The 10,000-nt window shown below is 45.9% G+C and overlaps 1 long non-coding RNA gene and 2 other non-coding genes across 3 annotated transcripts; all 3 read right to left on the minus strand.

The window, feature by feature from the left end:
• Positions 1–2,240: 2,240 nt before the first annotated feature.
• Positions 2,241–2,395, minus strand: LOC126927334 (5.8S ribosomal RNA). The gene has a single exon (XR_007715386.1). It is a non-coding gene; the product is annotated as a 5.8S ribosomal RNA (ribosomal RNA).
• A 640-nt stretch (positions 2,396–3,035) lies between these two features.
• LOC126927284 (uncharacterized) lies at positions 3,036–4,243 on the minus strand. Its single transcript, XR_007715352.1, has 2 exons — positions 4,203–4,243; positions 3,036–4,134 (listed from the first exon to the last, which is right to left on the minus strand). It is a non-coding gene; the product is annotated as an uncharacterized LOC126927284 (long non-coding RNA).
• Positions 4,244–4,555: 312 nt separating this feature from the next.
• On the minus strand, positions 4,556–6,478 carry LOC126927361 (small subunit ribosomal RNA). The gene has a single exon (XR_007715414.1). It is a non-coding gene; the product is annotated as a small subunit ribosomal RNA (ribosomal RNA).
• Positions 6,479–10,000: the final 3,522 nt, after the last annotated feature.

A 10,000-nucleotide genomic window follows, 5' to 3' on the forward strand; every position in this document is an offset into this window, starting at 1 on the left:
ACGCGGTTCGACGTCACGGGATAAACGGATCCTCCCGAACACTACATTTCCCAACGGCGGAACCGCGGGATTCAGTGCTGGGCTAATTCCTGTTCGCTCGCCGCTACTAAGGAAATCCTTGTTAGTTTCTTTTCCTCCGCTTAGTAATATGCTTAAATTCAGCGGGTAATCTCGCCTACTCTGAGGTCGCTTCAACGTCACGACACGAGACAAAAATGTGATTTTTTTATTCAAAGAAAAAAAAACACGTTCGTGCCGTGTATGCGCGAACACTTCGAACAAAGCTATGAAACTCCAGTACGAGAGAAGGTGGTATCTTTTTTATCTCTATATGCGAAAATCGCCTCAAAGAGAAAAAAAAATAAAAATTCGAATAGAACGAGAACACTCTTTCCTTCCAGAGAAGCGTTTTAAGCATCGCGCCAAAGTGCCCTTTTCTTCGTACGTCGTATCATGTTCGAGCTAAGACTCACGCCAGACATCCTAAAACGATCGTCGGTGATTTTTAACGCCCGTCCTCAGTCTCTTACAGCCGTTTCTCTACTCTCGACAAATTCCAGCGGTTCCTTGTTTTCTGCCGGCACAGAGATCGAAACGGCAAAGTTTCTTTGCTCTGTACCGACGACGACGAAAACGCACGGGAACGCACGCAAGTGGAAAAGCGAGCGAGACGTACACTGTGGTGTGTTCGGGGACTGGACGACCGTCGACGTTAGGATGCGCGGTCCAGCGATAGACGCCGAAAAGGCATGGGATGACCAACACTCTCTGTTTTTCGAGTACTTGTAGCGCCGAATTGCCTTAAAAAAAAATCACACGCGCGCACGACTATCACGTCGTACGCGCGTGTATACCTCGTCTTTAATTAAATCAAAGTTTCACTCCAGCCTCGCCAAAGGGGATCGTCTTCTTCCTCGTCTACGATCTCTTCTCCTGTACGTGTCCAGAGATTCTCTCTGGCATGACGACGACGACCATCCAACGACTTTGTAACGGACTCTCGTGCGCATCTTCGTCAGGTACGGAAACGTTGCGCAACACCTCGAGCTTGGTAAAACACCCGTAGCCGATCATAGACACGCGCTAGTTCGCACACGATTTCTACGATTTCCGACGAACGTGGCTTTGGGCCAGGGCCGGCGGGCAGAGAGATACGCGAACGACGGGGAAAATTCGTCCCGATACAAGTAACGCGTACTCTCCGATCTCCGCGCAACGCCTGGGGATCATCTCCCTAAGTCATCAGCGCTCGAAGAAATCACGTGTGCGTTCCCGGATCTACGGCTCTCTTTCGGGGATAAATTACAAGCACAGAGTATGTTAAACGCAACGACGACCCATCGATGCGACGGTCCTCGTCGTTGTCAGTCGCTCGCGCGCGTGCAGAGTATATCTCTACGCACGAAGAGACGGAGTGGGCATTAGATCCCTGGGGCTATTCGAGTAAAACGTCTTAAGAAAAGACGGTTGTACGGCAAAATTCCGCACCGTTACCAAGTTTACTTTTATCTGAGGCTGTTCTCCTTCTCTCCTCTCTCGACCGAGTTCCCATATTTGCTTTCTCTCAGTCTCGCCAAAATAATATTCATTTAAGACGACGTCGGGGGCGCGGACATCGTGCTCATCGAAAACCTGCAAACGTATGCAAATCTGCTGATATGAAAAAAAAATCGGTCACGAGGACAACACTACGTATATATATATATATATATATATATATATATATATAATATATTCGATAACCGACACGAAGCGGTGCATAAGCGGGCGGTCGTACGAAAGGACGACTCACGACGCCGCTAGCACTCACGCAGGTCCGTGACGGTTCTCTCCGCTCTTATTCGTATCCTTCTTCGTGCGCTTCCTCCGACTCTGAAACGTTCTACGTATCGTAAGAACGACGGCGGGTTGTCGAAGGCACCAAGGGACAGAGAGAGACAGAGGTAGAGTTTCGTAGTGTCTCCCGTGAACACGATAGTTTATATATCGAGCATGCGTACGAATTGCACGGCCTCGACACGACCGCGACGAACGCCGACGAGCGTCCAACAATCGCTCGTACGTCGCGTACGTTCTCTCGCGTCCGCTCTTGTTCGTATCCTTCTTCGTGCGCTTCCTCCGACTCTGAAACGTTCTACGTATCGTAAGAACGACGGCGGGTTGTCGAAGGCACCAAGGGACAGAGAGAGACAGATAGAGAGGAACGACACGCAACGCAAGCAGTCTTAGGTTTACGTGAGCAACCCTCAGCCAGGCGTGGTCCAGGAATTGTATCCGTGGACCGCAATGTGCGTTCGAAATGTCGATGTTCATGTGTCCTGCAGTTCACACGTTGACGCGCAATTAGCTGCGTTCTTCATCGACCCACGAGCCAAGTGATCCACCGTTCAGGGTAATCTTTTCATATATTTTTTAAAACTCTTGTACTCCATGTACTCTTAATACTCGGTTCGAGCGAAGCCGAGATCCGACACGACCGACCAACGGGAATCGGACGCGCAGAAGTCGCCGGAAGATCGACGACACGAAAACGTTCGAAAATGAAATCCGACGAACGCGCGAAGATACGCGCGTCCGCCGGCCGGGCGAAAAGTACATTATGATATATAACAACCATCGAGATCGAAGCTCCGTTCGTCAGGAAACGACGGGGATATAACACCCGATTCTGAATCCTCTGTGCAGCACACGATCTCGCGAAGAAATACGCACGGTGGCTAGCCCATATATATGTGTGTGTGTGTATATATAATACGATATGCATTCCTCTCGTCCAATTATTCAAGAAAAAGAGCGTGCGCCTCCATCGTTCGGGTGATGTAAAGATTCGATGGGACTCGCGCGACCCTCGGCCTCGAGCGGTCTTTCCTCCCAATATCCAAAAGCCGAGCTTTGAAAAAACTCTAGCGACGGCACGGGTGTCCGACTCACGACATCGAGGCTTCGAAGTCGGCGATCTCCTCCGAACGGATGGCGATCGCGACGACTCAAAGCGTGAAAAATCGACGAAAGAGAACACATCTCCGTTCAGGTGATTGTTTTTTTTAAAAATAAAAAAATTCGATGGGACTCGCATCCATCTACCTCGCGCGGTCTTTCTTCCCAATATCCAGAAGCCGAGCTTTGAAAAAACTTCAGCGACGGCACGGGTGTCCGACTCACGACAACGAGGATAGACAGCCTGCGGTCCCCTCTGAACGGGTTATATGCGACGAACTAGACGAAACTTTAGTCGTTCAGGTGGTATAAAAAAAAAAAAATTCGATGGGACGCACGCGCAGCCGTCGTCCTCGAGCGGTCTTTCTTCCCAATATCCAGAAGCCGAGCTTTGAAAAAACTCTAGCGACGGCACGGGTGTCCGACTCACGACATCGAGGGTAGACAGCCTGCGGTCCCCTCTGAACCAACTTCGGCTAGACTAGTTACGAATCGTTGCTACGCATCGTCATCATAGTCATCGTCATCATTATCATTATCATAGCGGGCCAACATCCACGCAATGCGTTTTCGTTCTAGGTTACCCGATCCACGAGTATGTTACAAGTGGTTTCGTTATTTCGAACAAAACGACATACGAAGAACACACGCCCTATGGGTAGGAAGCACGTTTCGAGAACGACCGAGAGCGGTGAAAGAGACGAGAGGTCGACGCGCATAAGGTATCCATGGATCTTCGAAGAGAACCTTCGAAGATATGTCGGTATCCTTTCTACATGCGCGACTCGCTACTCGTACTTTCGCTCTCGTCGACTCGTTTTAGTCGCTTCGTTCGATCCCAAAGAGGAGTCTTCGATGTCCCGTTGCTAGGAGGAGAGCAAACGCAACACAGACCACGAAACATAGAAGAGAATAGGCGAGCATGATCTCTCCGACACGAGGCACTTTAGAGATTTTGTTATTCGTTTGTACGGTCTCCACGACGCAAAAAAAAAATACGAGATCGTGGCGGCGGGTCTTTCTGTATACGGCCTCACGCAAGCGCCTCGATCTCATTTCTCTTTACGGGTGGTTTCCATTCGTAATTTTTCGTTCGATATTCGTGTCAAAGTTTAATTTTCGAAAGCTCAAGTTCCCATTTATAGTTTTATTATAAAATCATAATATTCGCAGACGGCGGGTCTTTCTGTGTACGACCTCACGCAGGCGCCTCGAATTCGTATATATTTTGTTATTCGCAGGCGGCGGGTCTTTCTGTGTACGACCTCACGCAGGCGCCTCGAATTCGTTTATGTATGTATATATATATATATATATATATATATATATATGTATGTATCTCTTCATCCCGATGATCGAGAGAGAGTGCCACCTTCTCTTCATATAGTTTCGTAGCTGAAGGGTCGTCTCCTCCTTATGTCTTTTCATCATTTTGCCAACGGAGTAAGCCACGCTCCGGGCGAATTTAACTGTTCTTTGTTAAAGTATATAGCTTGTTGATACGTCGTATATACTTTGGTTCGTCGATATAGGAGGAGTACGGCTCCTTACCGACTTATACAGTTTCGTATTTTTCAAGTGTTCAAGTCAAATTCTTTAAGTTTTTGTGTTATATCGTTAATGATCCTTCCGCAGGTTCACCTACGGAAACCTTGTTACGACTTTTACTTCCTCTAAATGATCAAGTTTGGTCATCTTCCCGGTAACATCGGCAATGCTTATCACATTGGCCGCGCACCAGTCCGAAGACCTCACTAAATCATTCAATCGGTAGTAGCGACGGGCGGTGTGTACAAAGGGCAGGGACGTAATCAACGCGAGCTTATGACTCGCGCTTACTGGGAATTCCTCGTTCATGGGGAATAATTGCAAGCCCCAATCCCTAGCACGAAGGAGGTTCAGCGGGTTACCCGGGCCTTTCGGCCAGGGAAAACACGCTGATTCCTTCAGTGTAGCGCGCGTGCGGCCCAGAACATCTAAGGGCATCACAGACCTGTTATTGCTCAATCTCGTGCGGCTAGAAGCCGCCTGTTCCTCTAAGAAGATTTGTTTGTACGTTGGTAGTAAAAACCCACCGACCGAAGCCGGGGGCCTTCGAGATACCATAAGTTACGTCTATTTAGCAGGCTAGAGTCTCGTTCGTTATCGGAATTAACCAGACAAATCGCTCCACCAACTAAGAACGGCCATGCACCACCACCCACCGAATCAAGAAAGAGCTATCAATCTGTCAATCCTTCCGGTGTCCGGGCCTGGTGAGGTTTCCCGTGTTGAGTCAAATTAAGCCGCAGGCTCCACTCCTGGTGGTGCCCTTGCGTCAATTCCTTTAAGTTTCAGCTTTGCAACCATACTTCCCCCGGAACCCAAAAGCTTTGGTTTCCCGGAAGCTGCCCGCCGAGTCATCGGAGGAACTTCGGCGGATCGCTGGCTGGCATCGTTTATGGTTAGAACTAGGGCGGTATCTGATCGCCTTCGAACCTCTAACTTTCGTTCTTGATTAATGAAAACATTTTTGGCAAATGCTTTCGCTTCTGTCCGTCTTGCGACGATCCAAGAATTTCACCTCTAACGTCGCAATACGAATGCCCCCATCTGTCCCTATTAATCATTACCTCGGGGCTCCGAAAACCAACAAAATAGAACCGAGGTCCTATTCCATTATTCCATGCACACAGTATTCAGGCGAAGGTAGCCTGCTTTAAGCACTCTAATTTGTTCAAAGTAAACGTATCGGCCCACCTCGACACTCAGTGAAGAGCACCGCGATGGGATATTAGTTGGACCGCCCGCGAGGAGCTAAGCCCACCGATAGGACGTACCACATAATGCCAGTTAAACACCGCGAGCGGTGAACCGACACTGTGACACACAGATTCAACTACGAGCTTTTTAACCGCAACAACTTTAATATACGCTATTGGAGCTGGAATTACCGCGGCTGCTGGCACCAGACTTGCCCTCCAATTGGTCCTCGTTAAAGGATTTAAAGTGTACTCATTCCGATTACGGGGCCTCGGATGAGTCCCGTATCGTTATTTTTCGTCACTACCTCCCCGTGCCGGGAGTGGGTAATTTGCGCGCCTGCTGCCTTCCTTGGATGTGGTAGCTGTTTCTCAGGCTCCCTCTCCGGAATCGAACCCTGATTCCCCGTTACCCGTTACAACCATGGTAGGCGCAGAACCTACCATCGACAGTTGATAAGGCAGACATTTGAAAGATGCGTCGCCGGTGCTAGATGACCATGCGATCAGCACAAAGTTATTCAGAGTCACCAAAACAAACGATGGACGGACAGACGAGCCATCCGCCACCGATTGGTTTTGATCTAATAAAAGCATTCCTACCATCTCTGGTCGGAATCTGTTTGCATGTATTAGCTCTAGAATTACCACAGTTATCCAAGTAAATGTAGGTATGATCTAAGAAACCATAACTGATTTAATGAGCCATTCGCGGTTTCACCTTAATGCGGCATGTACTGAGACATGCATGGCTTAATCTTTGAGACAAGCATATGACTACTGGCAGGATCAACCAGGGATCTTATAATATATTCCCAAAAACCAGCATTTTCGTTTAAAAGTTCTCTCTGTGTCGTAGGTGGGACGTAAGCACCGTACGACGAGACTTTTCATTTTATATATATATGTAATATGACTTAGAGAGCAACGTTCCATGGTTCAGTAACAACGTCACTCAGCCACTTTAATTCTCCTCCTCTCTCACCATCATATATCGATACAAAGATTCATACTTCACAGAATTATTTCTGTTTGTAACTTTTCTCCTCCAACTTCTCTCGTAGAATATAACTTAGCGGTAAAGCACGTATACGCATGCTGGACATACCGTAAGAATATTCTTTTATAAGCTTCAACACCTCTGTAGAGACGCGTTACCAGAAGATAACGCACTCTACAGAACGCCAAAAGGACCATCGTGCAGCTACAAATAGCTTACAACCGATGGTCTCTGCAAGAATGGCTACTCCGTAAGTACAAGCACACACGCATCCAACTTTTGTCAAATACGTGCACACAGGTCACCAGCTTCCCGACTAAGGGGAAGCTTGCCACGTTAACGGTCATTACGTCCTAGACTTCGACCCGCGGCGCAGCAGTGTAGAGAAAAAACCAGTACGAGAACGGAGGAACAGTCGAGAAATAGCGTAAAATACACTAAGACTCGAGGAGCGGTGACTGAATTCTCAACCGAGGCCGTAGAATAGCCACGCGCCCAGCGCTGTTCCGACCGAACCGTCCGGCTCGACGCTTCTCTTATAGATACCAAGGGGCCGGCCGGAAGGCCGGCGCCGGTCGGGCTAGCGGCCGCGCGCTTATGGTGCAAAACCTCCGTAGCAACGTACCGTTCGGAAGGGACGCTGGAACTTAGTCGCTCGCACGTTCAATAACTACTATATAAAGGCGATATCCAACCATCGAAATATTTTACCACAAGCATTATTAACATATTATAAATGCATTTTTACCAAAAAATTAATTTTTTTTTTCACCGAAAAATTGCATCAGTAAACATACAGTTTTATCGACTATGGACAAAAAATAACTTTATAATCGATTAAAACACGTTAAAATAACACGAAATATGTAAAAAAATATATACCTTGTAACATTAATTAACGAAAAAATTGCAAAAATATCCCAGTCGTATCAGTCCGACGGAAGCTAATTTTTCAAAAAATTCGACAAAAATGTTTAATCCGATTGTATTTAATAGAGATATAACGATCCCTGTCAAAAAAATTATACCTTATAACGCTTTTTAACGAAATAACTCGAAATAACCATTTCGGACTTTTCGCGCCGGCCGAAATTTTTCTAAGTCCCTACGTACCGGTGCGAAATACTTCAAAGTCCCAACGTCCCGTCGCATAGTTCCGTTTCTAGAAAACGTTCAACCGACCAAATAAACGCTTAATCCCGACGTAAAACGTCGAGATACGTCCATTTATGCAAAAATATTCCTACCTTGTAACACTTTTAAGCGAGATAACTCGAAAAAACGTGTTCGATACGGAAATTTTTCAAAGTCCCAACGAAAAAATCGAAACTTTGTAGAAGGTCTTGGGGACGACATAAACGCTTAATCCCGACGTAAAACGTCGAGATACGTCGATTTATGCAAAAATATTCCTACCTTGTAACACTTTTAAGCGAGATAACTCGAAAAAACCTTTTCGGTCTTTTCGCACCGGCCGAACTTCTTCAAAGTCCCAACGTCCCGTCGCATAGTTCCGTTTCTAGAAAACGTTCCAGCGACCAAATAAACGCTTAATCCCGACGTAAAACGTCGAGATACGTCCATTTATGCAAAAATATTCCTACCTTGTAACACTTTTAAGCGAGATAACTCGAAAAAACCTTTTCGGTCTTTTCGCACCGGCCGAACTTCTTCAAAGTCCCAACGTCCCGTCGCATAGTTCCGTTTCTAGAAAACGTTCCACCGACCAAATAAACGCTTAATCCCGACGTAAAACGTCGAGATACGTCCATTTATGCAAAAATATTCCTACCTTGTAACACTTTTAAGCGAGATAACACGAAAAAACCTTTTCGGTCTTTTCGCACCGGCCGAACTTCTTCAAAGTCCCAACGTCCCGTCGCATAGTTCCGTTTCTAGAAAACGTTCCAGCGACCAAATAAACGCTTAATCCCGACGTAAAACGTCGAGATACGTCCATTTATGCAAAAATATTCCTACCTTGTAACACTTTTAAGCGAGATAACTCGAAAAAACCTTTTCGGTCTTTTCGCACCGGCCGAACTTCTTCAAAGTCCCAACGTCCCGTCGCATAGTTCCGTTTCTAGAAAACGTTCCAGCGACCAAATAAACGCTTAATCCCGACGTAAAACGTCGAGATACGTCCATTTATGCAAAAATATTCCTACCTTGTAACACTTTTAAGCGAGATAACTCGAAAAAACCTTTTCGGTCTTTTCGCACCGGCCGAACTTCTTCAAAGTCCCAACGTCCCGTCGCATTGTTCCGTTTCTAGAAAACGTTCCAGCGACCAAATAAACGCTTAATCCCGACGTAAAACGTCGAGATACGTCCATTTATGCAAAAATATTCCTACCTTGTAACACTTTTAAGCGAGATAACTCGAAAAAACGTGTTCGATACGGAAATTTTTCCATGTCCCAATGTGCAATTCGAAACTTTTTAGAACGTTTCAAGAACAAAATTAACGCTTAATCCCGATGTATTTAATTAGAATATATCGATTTATGCCAGAATATACGTACCTTATAACGCTTATTATGGAATTAATGCGAAAGGAACTTTCGGTACTTTCGGCACTTTTGGAGCAGTGCGAAACAATTCAAAGTGCCAACGTCCCAGTCAGCTAGGTCCGGTGGAAAAAATTTAAAAAAAAAATAAAAAGAAACCGTTACGTTCGGCTAGACGGCGTCGAACAATAACGATTTCTATAAAAATTTCCATACCTCGTAACGCTTTTTGAGGAATTATTTCGAAAGGAACGTTCGGCCTTTTCGTACCTGGACGAGAGAAATTTCAAAGTTCCAACGTCCCAGTCAGCTAGGTCCGGTGGAAAAAAATTTTTTAAAAAAATAAAAAGAAACCGTTACGTTTGGCTAGACGACGTCGAACAATAACGGTTTCTATAAAAATTTCCATACCTCGTAACGCTTTTTGAGAAATTATTTCGAAAGGAACGTTCGGCCTTTTCGTACCGGGACGAGAGAAATTTCAAAGTTCCAACGTCCCAGTCAGCTAGGTCCGGTGGAAAAAAATTTTTTAAAAAAATAAAAAGAAACCGTTACGTTCGGCTAGACGACGTCGAACAATAACGGTTTCTATAAAAATTTGCATACCTCGTAACGCTTTTTGAGGAATTATTTCGAAAGGAACGTTCGGCCTTTTCGTACCGGGGCGAGAGAAATTTCAAAGTTCCAACGTCCCAGTCAGCTAGGTCCGGTGGAAAAAATTTAAAGAAAAAACAAAACGAAACCGCTACGTTCGACTAGATTACGTCGAACTATAACGATTTCAATAAAAATTTCCACACCTCGTAACGCAC

Source organism: Bombus affinis, unplaced genomic scaffold (assembly GCF_024516045.1).
Source record: "Bombus affinis isolate iyBomAffi1 unplaced genomic scaffold, iyBomAffi1.2 ctg00000082.1, whole genome shotgun sequence".
NCBI classification, from domain to species: domain Eukaryota; kingdom Metazoa; phylum Arthropoda; class Insecta; order Hymenoptera; family Apidae; genus Bombus; species Bombus affinis.